Source organism: Leptodactylus fuscus, chromosome 4 (assembly GCF_031893055.1).
Source record: "Leptodactylus fuscus isolate aLepFus1 chromosome 4, aLepFus1.hap2, whole genome shotgun sequence".
NCBI lineage: Eukaryota > Metazoa > Chordata > Amphibia > Anura > Leptodactylidae > Leptodactylus > Leptodactylus fuscus.
Window position 1 is genome coordinate 73132708 of NC_134268.1, and position 22719 is coordinate 73155426.

General features: G+C 38.9%; 1 protein-coding gene across 2 annotated transcripts in view; it reads left to right on the forward strand.

The window, feature by feature from the left end:
• Positions 1-22719, forward strand: part of ARHGAP28 (Rho GTPase activating protein 28) — an 85678-nt gene that overhangs the window by 28539 nt on the left and 34420 nt on the right. Inside the window, exon 1 of one of the 2 annotated variants that reach the window (XM_075270658.1) lies at positions 16971-17078. The exons of the other annotated variant lie outside the window; for it this stretch is intronic. The gene's annotated coding sequence lies outside the window, so the exon portion shown is untranslated. Of the gene's footprint in view, positions 1-16970; positions 17079-22719 lie in introns of those variants that run through there. 2 annotated transcript variants of the gene reach the window in all.

The window sequence follows — 22719 nt, forward strand, 5'->3', positions numbered from 1 at the left end:
CACCCCCACATACATGCACAACCCAATATGCATTAGATGGTCTTGCTGAGGGGGTTCAGTAGACAGCTGGTAATGTGTAGCAGTCAGCCATTCTCCTTCTCACAGTGCAGACATTCTTCTGTGTTACAGACATTAAATCAGTCTGTAGAAAATGAAACATGATCTGGTATCAATGACCAAGAGTTTTATGTGTTAGACAGACCAGCGTCTCTACCCCTATTTATAACCTGTAGGGCCATGACTCTGATTCTTCGTTGTATTCTTAACCCATCCACCAAAAAAATATGTTTGGGATCTGTTTAGATCTACTTGACTGTAATGAATGCTACCTTATGATTGGATCTGCCTGCTCAATGTCTTCAGCTAGAAAAACACTTGACCTTCTAGTTACCAATTTCTTGAGATAAACAATAGAACAGGCAATTTTACTCAGCGCCTTAAAAAAAAGTCCAGATAGAAACCAGAAGAAGGCAAGTCACAAGTGTTACGTGACATAAATGTTGTTTTCATAGAATACTCTGAGAGTTACGGGTTGTTCCTTCACATTTCAAGTCAGAAGACGTGACAATGGTGCTCAGGTTGAGACATTTTCCTCGAAGGTTTCACTTTATAATAGAAGTGAAGTGTTTATATGATATGAGAAGTGCAGTTAACTATGTATACTGTGTGTAAGTCACTTTTCACCCTTCACTGTACTTAAGATGAAAGAAAGCCATTCCTAAGAGTAACATGAGATCTCTCGTCTCGGCTGATAACAACTGTGCAAGTTCTGCAAATATATATGTATACACACGTATGCATATAATGTTTTATTGTTGGACATCCTAAATAGGGTTGAGCGATCTTTTTATGTGAGATCGAGATCGGTGATTTTTCCCACATTGCATTGCTTAGCCTTCACACTGAGTATACGCTGTATATTCAGTGTGAAGACTCCGCTGCAGTTCCATAGGAATGAATGGAAGCAGCCGACACACAGTCTTAACCCCCTGCACGCCGGCTGCCTCCATTCATTCGAATGGAAGGCTAAACTAAATCTCTAGCAGCTACTTACCTCTAGAGATGGCTGCTCCGGTGCCCTCCTTCTTCTTGCCTCGCTGCTCCGCCTCCCAGGTTAGTGTTTAAAGCGCTAGGTAGGCGGGGCTTGTGGCTTAGAGTGTGGGCAGGTACAGGGCTGGGAGACGTGACGTCTCCCCTCCCAGTACCCGCCCACACTCTCCTAACCCGCCCACGTGCTCCTAACCTGGCAGGGAGGGGGCAGCGAAGGAAGAAAAGAAGCGTGGAACTGCAGCGAGGCAAAGAATGAAGGCACGGGGCACAGCACCAGCCATCTCTGGAGGTAAGTGGCACCAGGGGGTAGGATTGCTTTTAAAATCCGATCTCCGATTAATAAAAAAATCCCATTGACTTGCATTGGGATCGGAATTGGGATCGAGATCGGGTTCGAATGAAAAATGATCGGAAATCGGATTTTAAAATCGATCCTGAAAAGTCAAGATCGGCTCAACCCTAATCCTAAACCATCTATTTAACAAAGCTTTTCACAAGATTTTGAAATGTGTGCCCTTTCTTCCAAGAAGCATTGTGAAGTCAGGCACCGATTTGGGTTGAGAAAGTTCGATTCACACTTGCTATATACCAATTGCTCTCCAAGGTGTTTAATAGGGTTGAAGTCAGTACTGTGTCTAGGCCAACTGAGTTCATCCATGCCATGTTTTTATGGACAGGGCCTTTACTAAACTGTTGCCACAAAATTGTACCATACCATTGTCTACAGTGCAGTTTAATAAGTACAGTGGCAGTTATGGGTTAACTACCTAAATTTGGCATCAGCCTGCCATGTTCAGTACTAAAAAGAACACAATATACAGCTAATGTATAACATTGCACTTGGTGATCTTAGCTTTGTTTGCAGCTGCCTGGCCAAGGATCTCCATTTCATATGATATGAAAATTTAGGTGATTTTTCCTCACCTCTGCAGTTACTGGCCTAGGTCACTTGACAATAACAGCATTTACAGTAGATCAGGGCAGATATACTATGATATACTATACTATCATACTAGAACTACTGATATCCTATGGATTGTGTATGACATTTTGCTTGAGTTTATTCACCTGCTTGCAATGGGCATGACTGAAACCCCTGTAAACAATTTTACATACTTTGGACCATTTGTATTTTTAATAACTTCACCTAGTCCCCATTTAGCTTCTAGATCAATATGTCTAAATATAGAATAAAATTTTGGCAGATAAATAATTGCTGGTTTTTTATTGTGTTTCTATATTTTTTATCATTTTATATATTTTTGGCTTTATCAGTTGAAAGACTTGTTTTCTGTCTCGCAGTTCTTCTTACATTTACTGCTGAATATTTATGTTGGCCATGGTATTTATGGTTACACATTACGCTAGGTTCACACCTGCGCCTGGCTTTCTGTTCTTTGGGTCCTCTTGGGGACCTGATAAACGGAAACCTAATCGGCTTAAAAAATGGTTACTCGCAGAAAACCGCAGACCCTATACACCAAAATGGGGTCTGCCGAGTCCGTCCACAAATTGCAGAAAAATGCGTAGAGACAAGTCCTTCTTGCAGGACTTGTCTCTCAGCATTTTTTAAATGGAATGATGGATGGAACACTTGAATGGGCAACAAGCGCAGGTGTGAATCTAGCCTTGTATATTGATCAAACCCAGTAATTTTGAGGGGCTTGGTCTACCATCTAATTTGTATAGAGACCTAGCGACACTACCCTGATGACAGATGTCAGAGGAGATAAGGATCAGGTAGTCAGGATAAGTTACTGTTAGATAAGTCTGGTAGTGGCTTTCTCATCTATCCCTGTTGTGCACATATGCACTACTAGGCTAAGTGTGCATGTCTGTGGTGATATCAGGGGGTTCAGGTGACAGATATAAAAAGTGTATGGGCTGCTATAGTGATAGGTTTATAAAGAGGTGGAAACTTTTTTTGGAAATTCCAAAGCAGACAGCCCCTTTCACTACAATGTAGAAAAATGGAAAAAGTTAAGCTTGACCTTATCTCCATAAACCATTCTTTAGTGCCTCCCATCTATACAACACTTTCAACATTGGTACAATGGGGGGATGTGAAACTGGGCACCATACATAAAAACAGGACATCATTGTCTGGATAATATGGATGTAAATATGGATATGTCGCTATCATATATATATATATATATATATATTTTTTTTTTCATTAATATTTGGGAAAAGGTTTTTTATTACATTTACAGACCCATATACACTGTCTACCAATAAGTATTTGGACCCCTGTGGTAGAATAGAAAAATAATATTTATTCATTTTCAGTAGTTGGTAGAACCCAGCAGAGGCTTCCTTACAGATGGTATTGATCAGCACAATACTCCCGGATGCCTGGTGAAACTCCTAGTGTATGTGAGCCATTGGTTGGGTGCGGTTTCTCTGGCCAGCACTCGTCGGTCTTTATCTCCCAGTTTCGGGGGTCTGCCGACTCGGCACACACTCTGCCGACAATCACCGTTCACTTTCCACTTTGTAATCACATAGGCCACTGTTGATTTTGGGTAATTCAGTTTGCTTGCTATGTCCCTTAAGATCGACCATTTTTGTGGTACTCCACAATTACCCCTTTCTCGAAATCTGACAACTCTGCACTTCATGGCATCTGGCATGCGACTAATGCCAATGCACTAATGCCAATGCTGTGTCTTATTTAACAGCGGAAGGCGTGACATACATCACGAGTGCAGATATCTTCATTTGCATGAGTGTCCAAATACTTATTGGTAGACAGTGTACAGTATGAAAAGCCACCGACAGATGTAAAGTAAGCAGGATCTTTAAAGGGGTTGTCTAGAATCAAGAAAAAAAGGAGGGCAATAGTGAGAAATTATATAAAAGAAGCCGTACTCATCTATTACATCCATGTGGTTCCAGTGCTTCCATTGCTGATTTCCTGCTGTTGTGGTATCAGCCCTGCAGTACATCAAGGGGCAACACACCAGCATAATATTTCTGCTTCTTTTATTGTTTTATACATTTCCAACCATCTCCCTGTTTTTTTTTTCTTGGTCTTAGACAAACTAATTTTTTTTTTCCTGTTCAGTAAATCCACGATGTTGATACCAGTCGGTGGTAAAAACTAGATCAGCAGAATTTCTGTCTCCCAGTCTGTTCTGCACATTGAGATCCAGCTCTGTGCTTCATTATATTAACACATATTCAGCTAATATATGCTTGCTGCGGTAATGTTTGTCTGTGTAACAAAAGACTAATTCAAAGGAAGGAGAAAAACAAGGAAGTTAGTGATAAGGAAGCATCTGTATTCTGCTTTATAAATAACTTAAGGACGAGCTCCGGGCACTGATTTCCCCGTTCCTCTTCCTATTCTAACCTGCTGTAGCTGCGCAGTTTACTTTACTAAATACTAAATTCTGTGCATCCAATTAGATCTTATTGATTGAGGAAGCTTTTAGTATCCCTGAGGTAATGTGTGCATTATACTGTGTTTGTTCTGTCTATATACACTAAATTGTGTCATGCTGTCCGCTACTCCATAGGGGAATATACTTAACAACATTGATGGGATTATTGATATATTGTAGGCCTGGACCACAATCCAATAACCTGCTCGACTTAATCCTAAAACAAGATAGAAGTGGCAACAGGATTGTACAACGTGATGTAGTGACAAGGACGTGCTTAGCACTCAGCCATTAAGTTAAAACCTTAATACAGCCATAGTGCTCAGATGGGAAGAATGGCCAAACAATTACACCGCTATATGTAATATAGAAAAAGAAAGAAACAAAGAGAAAGAAAGGAAGGAAGAAAGACCTTATACTGACTCCTCAGCCTTTTCATGGTCATGTTACTATTTTCACATGATTTTCTGTAATAATTTACTATTGGGGTCTGCTAGGTTTCCATTCGGTGTCCACCAAAAACGGCACAGAGAAAAGTCCTCCTTGTAGGACATTTCTCTCTGACCATTTTAAGTGGAGTATGGGACGGAGTCTGGTAAGGAGACTCAAACTCTAGTGTGAACCTTGCGTAATAAAGCTAGACACACTCAGCCAGTGCCACACTGTTTGTCTTCACTCGAAGGCCTCCTGTACATGACCATAGTGGTTTTTACTGTCTGCAAATACTCATCCACAATTTATAAAAAACATGTCAGGATGTTATCCGCAATCACGTATCCACTAAAAGATTGTATGATCCCCTATACTTTTCTATGCTGCAAATACAGCCAGGAATAGGACATGCTTTATAATTGGTGGCCCTTGTATAGGATACAGACACATTGCTGCAAAAAATGCGTAATTGCGGAAGAAAAACAAAGTGTGCAGTAGGCCGAAGGCTAAGGCCCCCTGTCGTGAATCACAGATAAAACAACACTATAGAAGACATGTGCTGCCTTTTTTCTGCAGATTTTCTCCCCACAATGTGTGGATGTCATTAAATAAAATCTCCTTCTTTTCTCCGGTGCTGGAAAACGCTGCATTGTTTTTCACTGCGTTTCTTCAGCACACAAAAATTCTGCGTTTCCACATCATGGGGCCTTAGCCAAAAAAGTACTTCAGGACCTCACTTGTAATTTCCAAAAATACATAGATTATAGTTTCCAGATGTAAAACAAAATTGGCTAGAATTGGCATTACATATGTAATCGCTATGGGCACTTTAGTGGGCTTTTTCCATTTGTTTTGAACACAAGCTTTTGATATTCTTTGAGCGCATTGATTTATATCAACTTCATTCATCTCATCCTTAACAATTCAAGAGCCGTCAGCTTGGATATTTTCCCTTATATCTGCCCTTCATCTCTTTGCTGTTTTGTATTATCAGCTCTTTGTGTGATGTTCTCATTCATTTTTTAAGTATACCGAATAGGTCTGGGATTACTGTATATGCGGTTTTTAGTTTATGTTAATTTGACTTTCAACAGAACAATAAACACATTACAAGTATTAAAAATTAAAACACTATGACATTAGAAAATGAACATAATTGTAAACATTATCAACAAATTATCTAATGGCAACTAAGACTACGGTAAACTGATAAACTTTAATACCAACAATTTTTCTGTTTTGTTTTTAACACCTTATGGCCTCTGTGCGAGGTGGTCCATGTGTGGGAGATAGGACCCAGACTGAGCTCTGCATACTAGTCAGTTATGATGCAGTGAGCGCATGAACGGCCCGATCGCTACAGTAATGGACTGATAGCATTATGTTAGTTGACTGGGCCATTTTGCTTTTTTAGGCTATTTTGTTTTTGTTTTTTTTTTTCCTGCTACAGTGTTCATCATATGAAATAAATAACTAATAGCTTTACCTATAGTGATATGGGAATGCCTAATGTCCTTATGTTTATTTTTGCTTATTTATTTCTATATGTATTCCAGGGAAAGGTGGTTTGAATTTTTTATTTTTTATATTTTTAAAAACTTTTTCAAAAAAATAACATTTTAATTGCCCACCCCCCCAAGATGAATTAAGCCTGCTATCAGTTCATCACATATACCATTGACTGCAATTCTAATGTGTTGCCCTCTATGGTAAAATGACTACATTACCGTTAAGTCCTGCAACAGGCAGGTGTCAATAGTAATATTGCCATGTCAGGCCTAGGAACAACTGAATGACTGTTTGGTACATCAAAGTGAAGTGAAAACAGGATGAGACGGGGGTGTCTCAGATTAGCTCATAGTCCTTGTAGGCACCATAGCTAGGTTGTAGTCACAGCTTACAGCTCTGCTTTCAGTTTAGCATTCAGGCATATGAATGGCAACTTTATAGTGATTCTGGCTTTTTATACTCTATATGTCTGGCAGCCAGGTAGCTGATCTGTGGGGTGCTGGCTGTCAAATCCTAATCAATCTCATATTAATGACTTATCCTAAGGATAAACCATTAAGTATCAAGTCTTGGACAACACTTCCATGTCATTTCCAATAGTGTGTTGTGAACTCTGTCTCATACTAGAGTACCTCTCTGTCTCTCCGTGGCGGTGTGTCATGATACTGTCTGTCCCATTTGGTCACACAGCTCTAATCACAATCCAACAATGAAAGCAGGAAACTGATAGAAATGTTAGTAAGGAAATGACATTGCGGCTGTGATCAGAAACTAGAAGAAGAATATTTCAGAATGAGTGTATGGGAATAGGGAATCACATATCATCAAGATCCCTATTATATTAAATCAAATTCTCATTTTAGTTGAGCCCTGTGACCTGTGTTTCAGAATCTGAGATACCATGTTATAGGCCAGTACATGACTTGTATTTTGTATAGCAGTGAATACAGACTGGTGCTGGAAATTTGCTGCTTTGGATGATATAAACTGGGAATCAAACGTCAATTTCACTTCCAGCTAGGTATCCCAGTTGATATTTACTTGATTATTACAATGTGAAATAGCAATGAGCAGCAGTGAGCAATTTGTTGCAATCTGAAATACGTATTTCTAACAAAATAAGTTGGATGTGCGACCAATTCAATTGAATTCTGTGGTTAGCATTTGATGCCAATAACAGCATGGTATATTTCCCTTTTTGTACCATTGTGGTAAGCACGTCTAGGTTATTCATTTATCCTTTCCTCATTTACAGTTTACAGTAAATGAAGAAATTTGAGAATCCTAAAACGACTGATGGCGTGTAAAGTTAGTAGAAATGCATGTTTCTTTCTATAGTTCCTGCTATGTACAAGAACAGTAGTGACTAAAATCAGTATGTATATACAGTCTTCATGTGAAGGAGCTTATAATATATATTACATTATATAACAGTACAGCCGGGGGTGTAATGATTGTGGTCGCAGGGTGTGCATCCCTGACTGGGCCGTAAAGGATACCGCACTATGACGGTAGTCAGGGAAAGCCTGATTCCCCGACCACTATACATTCCACTATGGAAAGGGGCTCGGCGTTGTGTGGGGACCCTTCACTATTGATATCTGTTTTATAGGAGACGGGTGATATCATTACAGGTTATGATAATATTGCATGGTCACTATGAAATAGATCCTGTACAATGTAAATAGTGAAGGAGAGGGTGCATGTGCAAAAGCACCATAGTCCCTTCAGACAGATGGTCAGCAGGGGCTCTGGGTATTGGACCCTGAATGATCTCATAGACTGATAGGACCCCGCAGATGAACTGTTTCCCAGAATATGCAGCTCTCAGTATAGCTTACATGTCGGGCACTGCGCTGCTCACTCATCGTATTCTCGACAACTGCACTTGTGGGAACTATAGTTGTATCCCTTTCAAGTATCTAAGATACCTCTGCCGTAACCATAACCATCGCTTTTAAGAATACGCCGCAGAGAGGGTGAAAGGGCCCCGGTCAATATTTGCACTGGGCCCCGCAAGACTTTAGTTACGCCATGGAGTACAGCACAAGTGTATGTTTTATATGAGTACAATATTAAAATGTTTGTTTGACCATAAAGACAAAATCTGAAGTAAACCTCACTGTGCACTATGTTAATGTCTCAAAATGTGAACTGCAGGGAAGATCTAGGTAGATGTGCTCCACTGGTGGGTTCTTTGGAAACCCTATATAGCACCATTTTACCAATGTGGACCTGCCCTCATTGAGGAAAAGATGTTTTCCAAACCATTCTGACACCTCATATTTTTTTAGGTCCCCTGATAATGACACATGAGCATCCAGCCTACTAAGGGCCATTTATCATGCTGGTGTCTTTTAATACATTGGGGCCTTTGGGCTAGCACTCACTACCAGGGTCAAAACCATATCAATGAAAGTTAACATTGGGGTAAAAGTCATATTAATCCATCATATCTTTAATAGGCCTGTCCCTTTATATATTGGATGTGGTTCATCACCATCTGTTGTATATGAAAGTGGCTACAGAAGGTTGGAGACCTCTAGTGTATTGAAGAGTGTAGACCTGTTCCTGGGACGTGTACTGAGATGAGGTTAGCATAGTAGTGACTAGAGAATAAACCTATTGGGTTTAAGTGGGCAATTACAGGTATATTCAAAGACATTATCATTTTACCTTATTTGCATATTTCATATTATGGTTCTTCTTTGCATTTATCCGAGCATACAGCGCTAAATATTTTATTAAAACAAGATACGATTTTTATTTCTCATTACTTTCTGACTTTTTTAGATCTCTGTTCCCATTCGATGTTTAGTTCATTTTGTAGTATATGTGTATTTTGTCACTGACCTTTTTAAAGGATTAATAATGACTGGGAATTTTGGCAGCACAGTGGTATACTTAATAGATGAAGATCTTGTCGCTGAAGCAAATAAGAGTCGGTGCCGCCACACATATCTGATTTTGTGACATGTTCTTCAAGCCATTACTCCAGAGCCTAAAAGCAAATTGTTTTATGAATGCAATCCTCTGGATGTTAGTTTCCTCAGAATTAATTGTCATTGAAAAGTGGAACAAAATGTATCTTAAGCAAAGGTCCCACGTTACGGGAATGCAATGTTTTTGCTGCTCTGGAAACCCAACAGAATAAAAATGCAAAGTGAATGGGATTCTGGTTAATTGTATTCGCGCATAGCTGCAGAAAAGCTATCTTTAGGGGCAACACGGTGGCTCAGTGGTTAGCCTTGCAGCGCTGGAGTCCTGGGTTCAAATCCTTCCTGGAACAACATCTGCAAGGAGTTTGTATGTTCTCCCCGTGTTTGCATGGATTTCCTCCCACACTCCAAAGACATACTGATAGGAAAAAAAATGTGCACTGTGATCCCTATATGGGGCTCACAATCTACATTAAAAAAAAAAAAAAAAGCTGCCTTAAAAAAAAAATGTTAAAAAAAGGGGCGAATAAAAAGTCCCCCATGCAGGACTTTTCTCTCCACTGATTTCCATCTTACTTTACTCTGCAACACATAAAGGGAGTGTATCGGATATGTTCAATACTAAATATAACCTATAACATCCCATAACCTTTTGACCTATACATCCAGCCCTACTTATACACATTTTTTATAATCTGATTTAATTTTGTAAGGATTATACTGAAACCATTTTATCTGAGTTGTTAATATCAATCACAGACACGGGCGTAACTACCGTGGTAGCAGCAGTAGCAGCTGCCACAGGGCCCGGGCCATTAGGAGGCCCGGTGACAGCCGCTACCGCTGCGTTTTTGTTTTTTTTTTTTAAGTCTGTTACGGGCCCTATTCACTTGCCGATCCTGGCTGGGCCGGGATCGGCAAGTGACACCGCGGGGCCCACAGAGGCTATCATTATACTCGGGGGGTCTTTGCAGACCCCCGAGTATAATGATCGGCGGACCGGAGAGGTAAGGTAACATAAAAAACAGTGTTATTTACCTCTCCACGATCCTGCCAGGCCTCCGTCATTCGTGTCTGACGTCTCTGACGTCACATGACCCAGGCCAGCTTCCCGGGTCATGTGACGTCTGACATCATTAAAGCTGGACAAGAGCGGCGGCCGACAGGAACAGGTAAGCAACTGTCTCTGTTCTTTTAATGGTTTTAATCCCCCGGGTCTCCGATTATTATACTCTGGGGTCTTTTCAGACCCCAGAGTATAATAAATGTTTATAGGTGTCCACAGTGGGACATATGGGGACACTGTTGGTGATAATACTGTGTGTGCAGGGGACACTATAGGGGTTAATACTGTGTGTAGGGGACACTATGGGGGATAATACTGTGTGCATTGGACACTATAGGGGTTAATACTGTGTGCAGGGGACACTATAGGGGATAATACTGTGTGCATTGGACACTATAGGGGTTAATACTGTGTTCAGGGGACACTATAGGGGATAATACTGTGTGCATTGGACACTATAGGGGTTAATACTGTGTGTGCAGGGGACACTATTGGGGATAATACTGTGTGCAGGGGCCACTAATGGACATAATACTGTGTGCAGGGCTTACTAAGGGACATAATAGAGTGCGGAGGAGGGGGTCAGTCGAGGTCTTCGGCATCGGTTTGGGGAGGGGGGCCCCATGTCAAAAGTTCGCCACGGGGCCCCGCCATTCCTAGTTACGCCACTGATCACAGATATGCTTTACACAGGTCACATGGACCACAATAACTTGTAGACTATGAGGTTTATTGTTCTCTATAAAAAAGAGTGCTGTGCCCATGTTCTATGACTTGTGCAGAGAGGGTGAATAGCTGAGATAAAATAATCACTGTCAGTAGTGGGTCCTATGTTATCTCAATATAGATTTTACATTTCATTGTAATCCTGTCTGCAATGAGAATAAAATAACTGGGTGAAGAGTGATCTCTACAGAACAGGAAGTGCCAACCACTGTTCCATTTCAGTTTGGCGCTCTTTAATGTAAAACAACACACTAATAAGTGCAAGATTTGGAATTTTTAACTTTACAATTCCCAGTGCTCACAGCTTAGTGGGATCAGTCATGTCAACCTATTATCAGACTTAATGTAAAACTAAAGAACATGGCTAGTGATATGGAAATACTGTAGGTCATTTCATGACAACACATTCTCTTTAAAGCAGACATGCAGAGTAGTTGACTATTTAGCTGCCTGGTCTTAGACTAGACTTGTTTGGGTTATGTTATATCTCAATGAGTGGAGGAAGAGTGAATCACTACATAACATTTCCATCAGCACAGGACATTCCTGCAGAGAACAAATGAAATCCAGAGCCAATATACAAATGACTGATAGCAGATGCTACCAAATCATGGGGTCTGGTGACAAAACACTATTGTGTATATAAAGTCACAAATGTTGTTTGGAAAATAAGTAAAATACTCACTCTTAAGGCCAGGGCCACACGTAGCGAAGTGCAGCAAAAAACCACTCAAACGCATCATAATTTTTTCTACAGCATTTTTTTCATTGCAATCTCTGTCCCTTTTATACCTATACGGAAAACGCCAGCGTTTCCACATGTATTATTGACATGTTGTAATTTTCTATTTTTTTTCTGCATTTTGTGGATGGGATAAGTCAGAATTCCATCCATTTTGCATGTACTGTTGCAGCGTTGCCACCACAGCCAATACGCTGCATTTTTGCAACATGTGTGTTTTTGCCATAATAGCGCCTAATACAGCAGGTCAGATTCATAAAGATTAATGGGAATGGTCCCCTTAATTGGAAAACCCTTATGCCACCTTTCTAAGACTAGGTTCACATCTGCGCCGGAGTCTCCAGACTCCATCACAGAAACTGCCTAAAAGAGGCGGAAACAAAAGTCCTGCACGGAGTGAATCCGGAACAATGGAGACCCATGTGCAGACGTGAACCAAGCCTAAATGTATTTTGTAAAAAGGGATACAGCGCCTCATGGTAGTACCTCATGGTAGCACTGTATGTAGCATACTGTGCACTATGTTGTATAAATCCCAAACTATATCCCCTCTGGTACTGGATGCATCACATCCATGTCACTGAGAATCAGGAAGTGTTATTGCCTTCTGTGAGAAAAGAACATGTCCCCAGTCACAGCGATGCGGGTTAGAGGCATTGTAGCTTGGATGTATGATTACAACACAAGTGTTAGGAAAGAGATTTACTGCTATGGCAAACAGTCAGTAACGTCATAATGACCTGGGATTTGCCAGCTTAAGGTGAACTCAGCAATGGAAATTTCAGAAATGAGTATAAAGCAATAAATCCATACTGGTTACAGTAAGAATTTGATGGAATTTTCCATTACTGATTCTGTACGTTCCTGTGCATCCTATGACGGTCGATGTCTGCCCATATTGCAATGTGTTGTTTTTGGGAGCTTTTGTAGTGATGTAGATTTTAACTGAATCTCCCTGTTACTAATGATTTACAGTTAGAATTACAGATTTTAGTTTGTTTGGTGGTTTTCCTAAACCCTAGAGGCCATATCATCAATGTATTAAGTTTGTGCTTTCTCTTATTGTCATTATTATTATTAGCATTGTTATTAAAGGGGGTTTCCGGATTTGTTAGTTTAATCTCTTTATGTTTTAATTTGGCATTATTTAGTGGGCACTATGGGGGGGAACTTACTAAAGCCATGGTTAGGGGTAGAAAAGTTATAGATGATGGTACCTGCCATATTTGTGCAATCATTTGAGACTTTTCAGACCTCACACCCCTTTTCAAAAATGGGAAGAAGTGAAAACGTTAAGCGAGAAGAAATCCAAGATGGCGCACGGAGCATACACTGTACGCTTCGCCCAAAGCTGAAGTGGCCGAGTGTGCGAGATTTCATTCGTACCAATAGGAAAGGCTGCTCATAAAAGCAATGAAATAGAGGATTCATGATTTGGAGAAGGGGCATTGAAGAAGGGTCCTTGCTGATGACGCAGGTGTGCTCAAAGATTCATTTGCATATAGGATAAAACTTGGAAATTTTGGAAAAATGAAAGAATGGATTCCATGGATTCAAAAGACAACTCCATTTTGATATACTGAAATAAAGCTAGGCCAATTTAGGGTGGATTTTAGTATTGAATATTAGCTTTAACCAAAGCAAAGAAGGCGTAGGTCGCGCATAGTACAAGCATGAAATAATACTTTTGGGGAATTGGTGGGTGAACATATTTACATAGTGAAATGCGTCTGTCTCCACCCAAATTTACTGGTCCCAAGGGCACAGAACCAAGCAGCAGTTACAGGAATACAGTAAAAGCGTACAGTGAAACAATCCGTTACATATATAATAATGTTTTTGGGGGCCACCGAATTCTCCCTAAATGCAAATGACCAAAGAGGGATTTGAAGTGTTGAATATAATTCATTTTACTCATTCTACCTATAAGAAGAAGCTCCCGTAGGTGTCTGGCAGAGATATCTGACAGCAACTTATTCTTTCTCTTCAAATATGAATGCTGGGGGCAACTAAAGTGTTTAGAGAGGAGACAGGACAAAAAGCTGAGGTTAACAGCTATCCCATGTGTATGGCTTTTTAGAGGCCATCAGAAATTGGGATGAGGAACTAATTTTTACTTGTATCCATAAATGAGAGAAGATACATCATAGGAGCTGATATTATGAATAACTGATACAAAGTTGACCAGAAATAAATGAATAATAAATGTGATTATAACATATAGGGGAAGGTCTAGGTTTTTTGCAGCTTTACCTTTCACAAAACTCAGCAATATTTATTGTATATTTATTGTATTACTAGCCTTTGCCCATGACTTAGTTTGCGAGTTGTTGCCGTCTATAATCTGCCTACATTCAGCAAATTCCTGCCGTCAATGGTTTTACCTGCTCTGGCGTTTTCGGCAGCTCTTAAGCTGTCCTGCTGCTGGACTTGTTCCTCACGCCGTGTCTGTGATTGTTCCAGCTTCTCAGCAGCTCACTGGGATGCCATGTAATGAGCATGTTGTTGACGTTGATGTTCCGCCCGCTCCGGCAGCTGTAAAGCTGGCCTGCCGTTGAACTCGTTCCTCGCGCTGTGCCCGTGATTGTTCCAGCATCTCAGCAACTCGGTGGGATGCCATATAATGAGCGTGTTGTTAGCATTGATGATCCCCTCAGCTCCGCTTGAGGAGAACTCTGTTGACTTTTGGCTACCTTCATAGCTGTCATTGTTTTAGAATTTTGCAACAAATTAGATTTTCTGTTTCCTGGCATGTTTAAAAGTATCAAATTGCCAATTTGGATTAAAGGGGTTTTCCCATCCAGTGTGTTAGCATGTTGCCTGGAGCAGATTGGATAATATGCAAATGCATGTACACAAAGGACTGAGTGTTAGCTGAGTGTTTACACATAGAGATAACAAATCTGGCTTTATCAGAACCTGAGATAAGCTGCTGCAAAGAGCAGTGTAATATAGTATGTGAAAATAAATTCATAACAGTCATGAAGCCATGTCATTTACCGGGATAAAAAGTAGCCTATGTTTTAATCAAGGTTACAAACTATGTGTGCCACATTTCATTCAAATTTGTTCAGCCGTTGTTGCGTGATTGATGAACAAACATCCAAACAGTTAACCTTCAGATTTATATTGGTAGGATTATTATAGTTCTTAAATTGTACCTTTTTATCAGCTTACCAGTATCGGTACCGGTGTTATTGAATTTATTTATCTAAATAATTCAAAAATGACAAAACTTTACATCTTTAAAGGCCACATTGAGACTAATATTAATGATATATATTCATTCTAAATACATAAAAAGGATATAATAGATAACTCCTTCCCTTTTTTAACTTCTGTCCTGCACTTCTAGGTAACTTGTGCAGCTTGCGTGATCAAAAGATTGCTAAAAGCCCCTTGGATTACTAGTAAAAAGTGACTAGATTCCCACAGCAATGAATGGATACCAAAATACTGTACTAAAGGACAAATACTGTGGCTAATGCAACATGTATAGAAACCATGGATTCATCTAAAAACCAAACTGTATCTCTTGAGTAGGCAATGCCTGTCCAACCAGTTCCAATGACTTTGCTAATATCTGACTAGTGTTATTGTTGAATAAATATATGTCCTTTCATAGTTTAGATATAGTAGAACATGTACAAAGACCTAGTCTTGGAGAAGAATGGATTATATGAAATATATATTGAACTTCTTCTTTGAGAGGACCCCTATAGAAGAAATATTGGGTCCCGTTTCGGGTAATTACCCTAGAGTAAGTTTCACTATAGTTGACTTGAGATACCTATGCACCCTACTGTTTTCCATTAGATTTCTCACTTTTGGGACCTTCAGTGTACATGGTCTTTGGCATAATGTTTGCTTTATAACCTCTTCATTACAGTGTGGCAGATAATTGTATCTTTAAGCTGTCAGTGCTATTGTTTACCGTAAATGGAGAGTCAGGGCTGTATTTGTCCAGCGTCTTGGCAGATTTTGGAGTAATTAAAGTCTGATCGTCCTGTGTACTATAAAAACATATCGCTGAAGAAACACCATAATAATAAGTGGCTGTGACCCTACCGGAACAATACAGTCATTGTATTGTCTGTGTACTGCTGTAAACAAATGTGATATTGTTTACCGAAAAGGATATTACAGGGACCATTTATTGAGAGATTGTAATGTTCAATGCTAGGTCTAATTTAATATTTCATTATAGAACAATGGTAACATTGTAGTTATTGTGTGTTTACTGGAGTCTTCAAAATGTACTGTACAGGCCATTTATACTTTTGTTAAAAATTTTCCATGTTGGTTACTTCTGTATGACCTTCCCATAAAAGCCTAGCAGTGAGGGCCTGTTTTCTATCCTTTGTTACAGTCATTGAGTTCTATAACTCACTCATTGGCAACTTTGGCACCACAGTAGGCTGATAGGGGGATCCATGATGGCCACCCCTGTATTCCCAACTTTCATCTGGTGTGTAAGATCACCTTTATAGTGAGCAACGTATTCTCATCCAGATCTCCTTTCAGAATTTTGCTGGCTTCTTCTCGTCACTTAAAAGGGTTGTCTGAAGGCTTCTATTAGCAGTTTCTTTATGTAGGACCTGCTAGTCCCTCAGTACAGGTTAATATCTGTGAAAGAGAAGGCAGTAAAATAAACTGGGGGAGCGGGGCTGGTATTGATTCCTGACCCGGGAGGTCAGCACTGCCTGACGAAACTGCCCATCAAAGTAAGTTATATAGAATTCTCTGAACAATCCCTTTAACTTCCCATAACATCTCCTAGAATCTCCATCCTGGTTCAGTGTGCAATTGGAATTTTCTAATTTTATTTTGATTGACATTCATTATATTTATATTTATTCATATTATGTTATATTTTTATCATATTTCATTTATAGACTAATAAGATACAGATGAACATTGTCAGCTTTCATCCAATGGAATGCATTCTGTGGTATTTCGTATTGCAGTGGTGTTATATTACATTATTCAGATTTACTTTAGAGTAATTTTGTAAATGTCTTTTTTTTTTGGCTGCCATCCACGTAAACTCCCCTGAAGCAAAAAAAAAAAGAAAAAACTACCGAGAAGTTATTCTCCCTTACTTTGTAGCCAAAAGCCAGATCAGAATCGTCATTGTACAGAGTAGAGAGAAAAGATTCTCCTTCGCTTAGCACAAAGTGACTGTGACCTGGACAAGTGCAGGCTAGGACACTTTGCTGCGTATGAAGGTAGTGACATGTTCCTTTGTTGTGCCCTCATGGAGTGAAGGTATACGCTTCTTGTTACTTATTCTTGAGACACTGATGAAGATGATACAGGCTTTAAGTGGTTAATTAGACTTTAATCCAGTATTCTAGGAAACGGATTAAAGCTTCAGCCTTGTCACAAACAGGAAAATACAACAAACTGTTGTGTTTGTCGTCTGGAACTCCTTAAATAGTAACGGAGCAAGTTCTGTATTGTTTCGCAGGCTGCCTGCATGTATTCTCATTGTTCTGCAGGACTGGAGTAATACTACGTACAACTTCCACTCCCTGTAAGAGCTCCTTTGGATTTTAACCTAGATACTATATCTTTACTGCCAGGACTATGAAAAACACAATATGAAGTAATCTTCTCAAATATTTCTGATCAACTGAACATGTAAAGGTATGTGCATATCGATATGTCCTCATAGACTTTCCTGATCTTTCATTGTCCCGTGAGAACTATTGCCGGAGTGTTCATAGGACAATATAGATAATGTTTGACAGACTTGCCTAATACATAACGTACAATATCGTATTATCTGTGCCAATGTAACAAACTGGATTGTATTATATTAAGGATGGACAGTCATTTTTTTTAGCCCAAATTGCTTAGATCAGCATTATAGTGTGTTTTATATCACTTTTTATATTGTGTTTGATAGTTTTGCATTATGGTCTATTTTTGCCACCATATTTTTGCTTTCCCATAACTCCTGGATAATTTCGATATAAAAAAAATGTTTGCTAAGCTATTCTGCTTATAAAAGACAATTCACCTGATTCCCCCCACATACTTCTAAAGGTAAACTACACACCTGCCTTAGGGTAGACAAGTTGCAAGTGCTTGGTGTATGTATACAGTATGTATAAACCTACCATACCTGCACAATTTATCAGTACATCTGCTATAATGGCGATGGATGTCGACAGTCATGTAAATGGACTACCCCTCTAAATAAATGGTTTTTATTGTATTTTAATAGAACATATTTGTTTATTATTGAATTAATTTTGAATGATACAATTATTTTGAATTTTCTTTGATTGTAAATGCCTTCAGTGTTAACACAATACATTGTAATGAATTAACCTGTCCTATGGGGCTCTTCCCATAAGTATGGTGTGAATTTTCATTGGACTTTTGGACATTCCAACTAGGTTCTTATTAAGACACCACATTTGTCATTACCTGCACTCTATATTGGCTTGGAAACCAGGAAGTTCCTTGTGCTGAAAATAACTTGAGCACATGTCTGGAATATCCCTAACATTTCTACATGTAAAACAAGTAAATTAAATATATATGGATTATAGATGGATTATAGAGAATTAACTAGAGACATTTTGGTTGTTCTGGTTTACCCACATAAATTATTTGGGATTTCCCTTTTACAGATTATTATTATTATTATTATTATTATTATTATTATTATTATTATTATTATTGCTACACTGAGAGTTTTATGAAACTAGACTAAGGGGAAGTGAAGATTTCCCACAGCTCTCAATTCTATCCATTCAGTTCTATCCATGGACAGTTTAGGACGTCCAAACCAATCTCATTCTAGAATTCAATCTGTTTGGACAATGAAAGCTATTACCTCATTGGTTGCGATGTATAGCTCATCCATGTCTGGCTCTTGATGTTTCCATAATTTGTGGATATATGAAATGCAGTTTATGCAGTTCTAAAATGCAAAATAATCATTAAAACTGAATTTCACTCAAAATTTACAATTTTCTGACAGTCTTCATGTATTACTTGTAGGGATCTAGAGAGGCGACAATTGAATTAGCTTTTGCTAAAAACTGAATTAGCATGTGCAGGAGCATGGACTCACCTAGTGGCCGCTGGGTGGACAATATGTAGTTGTTGATGAATGCAAAAATACACAGAAAATTGATTGTTAAAAAGTGAATTCCATTTGTTAATGGTCACATATTTTTGCAGGTAAATATGAAAAACGTATTGACATTCAATTAACAATCAATCAGCTTGCATATCAATACAATTTATAGACTCTACGTGGGCCATAACCCCATAGCCTGTGTCTGTGTATACTGTGGTCCACTGCTGACTACCCTTACAAAATAGAGACTCTTAAAGGATAGCACATCTTTGTAGAAGGAAAAAGGAAGAAGGATCTATGTTAAGAAAAAACAGAACATGTCTAGTGATAAGTGGCTGGTAAATACCCACACTTGTGCTGTCATCTCATTGACATGGCTATCACTTCCTCGAGTTGTTTTACTTCATAGTACGTGGAATTGACCTGCTTTCCTCTTTCACAGGATATCTGAAATTCCAGTGGAATTTTTACTGGGTTGTATTTGAAATATTTAGCAAAACAACTGAGCTTGTTTCTATGTACTATAGGAAAGTCTATGTGTTGCAGTAGATTTTTAGTTTTTGATAGTGTCATGTGTGTTACTTATAACAATATTATTCTTAAAACTGCACTATATGTGCATAGATCTATCATGTTACCTGACTTTGCTGGGCGTCTCTTGGTTTTCAGGCACCGTCACCCAAGTATCCACTTTTTTGGGCTGCCGACTCATCACTAATGATGATGTATGGAAGATAGCCACTCTATTACTTGAGTCTCTGCCTCCATTATTCTCTTTGGGAGGTTTTTCTCTAACTTAGCCATTGCTTATTATTGAAGGTAAGAGAAAAATCTCCCATTGACAATAACAGGCTCAAGCAGTAGAGTGTCTACCTTGTGTCCATCACCATTCAGTATGGTCCTGGGTTCCTTAAAGTGATCACATAATTGCGTAAATAAAAATGGTGCAACTATTAATTTATTCCATCAGTAATAATCTGAGGTCCAATATTATTAAATAAGAACTGAATATATTTAGCTGTGCCCTTTTATAAAAGCAACACCCCTTAAAAAGGCCATACCTACTTTTTTGCACAAAAATGTAATTCGCAGGTCACTCTATGACGGGCTCCCGCAGGTTGACATCTCTGTGTATATGCTGTTAAAGAAAGCAGATGTATTTAGAATTCAGTTTGTGATAATCCAATTCTTCTTTATTCTTGAAGATATTTGAAGGATTAGTTTTTTGCCGTTCTGTGTCTGGCGCTCCTCTGTGACATCACACGCCCAGGGTCATCGGTGAGGCCTGTGAATGGGCCTCAGCAGTGACATGAGCAGGACAAGCTGGCTTCCACATCAAGGGCTTTCCTCCATATCACATCAGCTGCTCCATATTAACCAGAAGCTCGCAGGTCCTTCATTCTTAGCCTCATAGACACAGTGTTTCCATAACAAGCACGCCAAAAACTCTAGGACAACCTTTTTAAAACATAACATGGACAACTTTTAGTGATTTTAGTGACTAAACCATGCCATTATATAATTACTGCAGGAGATTCATCATTACATACATGACTTGTATATACAGTCATGTTACATATCTAAGTACTGTGATAATGTCAGATCTCCTTAAGCTATTTCATCTTGTGCAATTTTGAAGAAAACTTTTGCCTTTTGGTTGAACTTTTTAAAAATAGCCAGAAAACCTGTTATCTGACATATCTATTCCCAGCCCATAAGATTAGTGTCACCTTTGTGTTTACATCCTTTATCTCTGGATTCTTGATTCTCTACATTTTTTAAGACTATTCATCAATGTTTGTCATCCCTGACAGCATATTTGATACAAGGCTTGTATTACCATACAGTATTCTATATGGGGAGTTTTGTATACTGTGCTGTCTGTTGTTCTCTGCATTGTTTGAAAGGGTAAATGCCTGTGTTCAGGTAGCCAGCACTGTGCTCTGCTACACAATATTAAGTCATTTTGCACTTTTGTGCAATATTAAATGGGGCAGCACTGTAGCCTTGCAGCGCTGGAGTCCTGGGTTCAAAACCTGACAAAGACAACATCTGCAAGGAGTTTGTATGTTCTCCCTGTGTTTGCGTGGATTTCCTCCCATACTCCAAAGACATACTGATAGGGAAAAATGTAGACTGTGAGCCCTATATGGGTCTCACAATGTACACTAAAGAAAAACAAAGTCAATATTAAAATGTAAGGATACATATATAAATAAATCGCATAATACCCCCCATACAGATACTAGAAGTAGGCCCTTAGCAAATTGTGAAATGAAACACAGCATTTTATGAGCACCAGTATCTAACATTTTGTAAAATAGAATTTCATTATTTCATTCATGCAAATGTACATTCATTCATTCATTCATTCATTTATTCATTGAAATGTAAAACAACCTAAATGTAAAAATTCATGTTACCTAAGCCTGTGTCTACATATGTCTCCATATACAGTATGTGCACATATCTCACAGAGAGCCCAAACATCACTACCTGGTTAGGAGCAACTGGACATTGTACTCGACTTATGACACCTTGCAATAGTAGGGCCATTGCTTAGATACAGAGTTAACTTGTTTTCCTCATTTTCGTGTCAGTTAGGCTTTTTAAACCTGCGCTTGATCCTAATATGTCTAAGATACTCCTATGTCTTTCTTTTTAGTATAATAAGTCTATTTTTACAGTAAGACTACTAATGATATCAGTGGGCTGTTCCTGTTAATGTATAGTCAGGCCAAATAAAGTGATTGTGGCTGAGCTGCAATACCAAATACAGCCAGTGGACAAGAGTGGCACTGTTACTGCAAACATAAAAAGCAGATCCTGTAGTTTATAACCCTGTAGGTTATTTGTTACCCTATGAAGGTCACCCTATTGCTTGTATAATAGTCTGAATTGTAAGGCTGTAATGAATATAAGTCCCTTGGGATGAGTGAATGCAGTCATTGAGCAATGCATCTACCTTGTCCTTTGTGTGTGTGTGTGCACATGTAGTGGTTTGTTTTATAGTCCGCTGTTATTGTTGCTGTTATGTAGAGGCAGGTTTAGCTCTTCATTTAAAGGTTATCAACCTGTAATCTTGGAAAAGTTTCTTTACCTTCCTATGACATTTAGAACACAATGCTCGCTTGTCTCTGTTACAGGAAAATGTATATTTTTGTTTCAATATGGTGCTTAGCACACTGGCCAGGGGCTGCATCACAGCAGATACAAAGCCTGAGCTATACCAGGGGAATTACAAGGCTTTGGTAAGGACTCAGCTGACCAGAGAAGGAACAAAGCGAAGTATGACTTTATGTGATTTTGCTTATATTCTTCAGTACATGACTGACATCTTAAAACTGTATTTACAGGAATATACGTACATGAGCAGTTTATATTTACATACTGGAATGACCTATGATGTCATAGAAACTAAGGTTAGCATATTGATCTAAAATACCTTAGATAATAGTTGACAAAAGGATTGTTGTTGCAAGTATTACGTATTGAACATGTTATATAGATCTGTATAGTATAAAATGAAACAAACCATCAAGAAAGACTTGATCTCTTGTCAATTAAAAACCTCTGACACAGCAATGGGGGCAAAGAGCAATGTAGAATCTGGAGAATAAGTAGAGGTGTGACCAGTGCCCCATTGCTGGTTGAAATGCTCGTTATTTGTATATCTTGTAAATGTTTTTCATACAAAAATCCTTTTAAAATATTAGGGTTAATAAAATGTTATTTGCAAGTCACACTTACCCCCTGAACCTCACTGTATG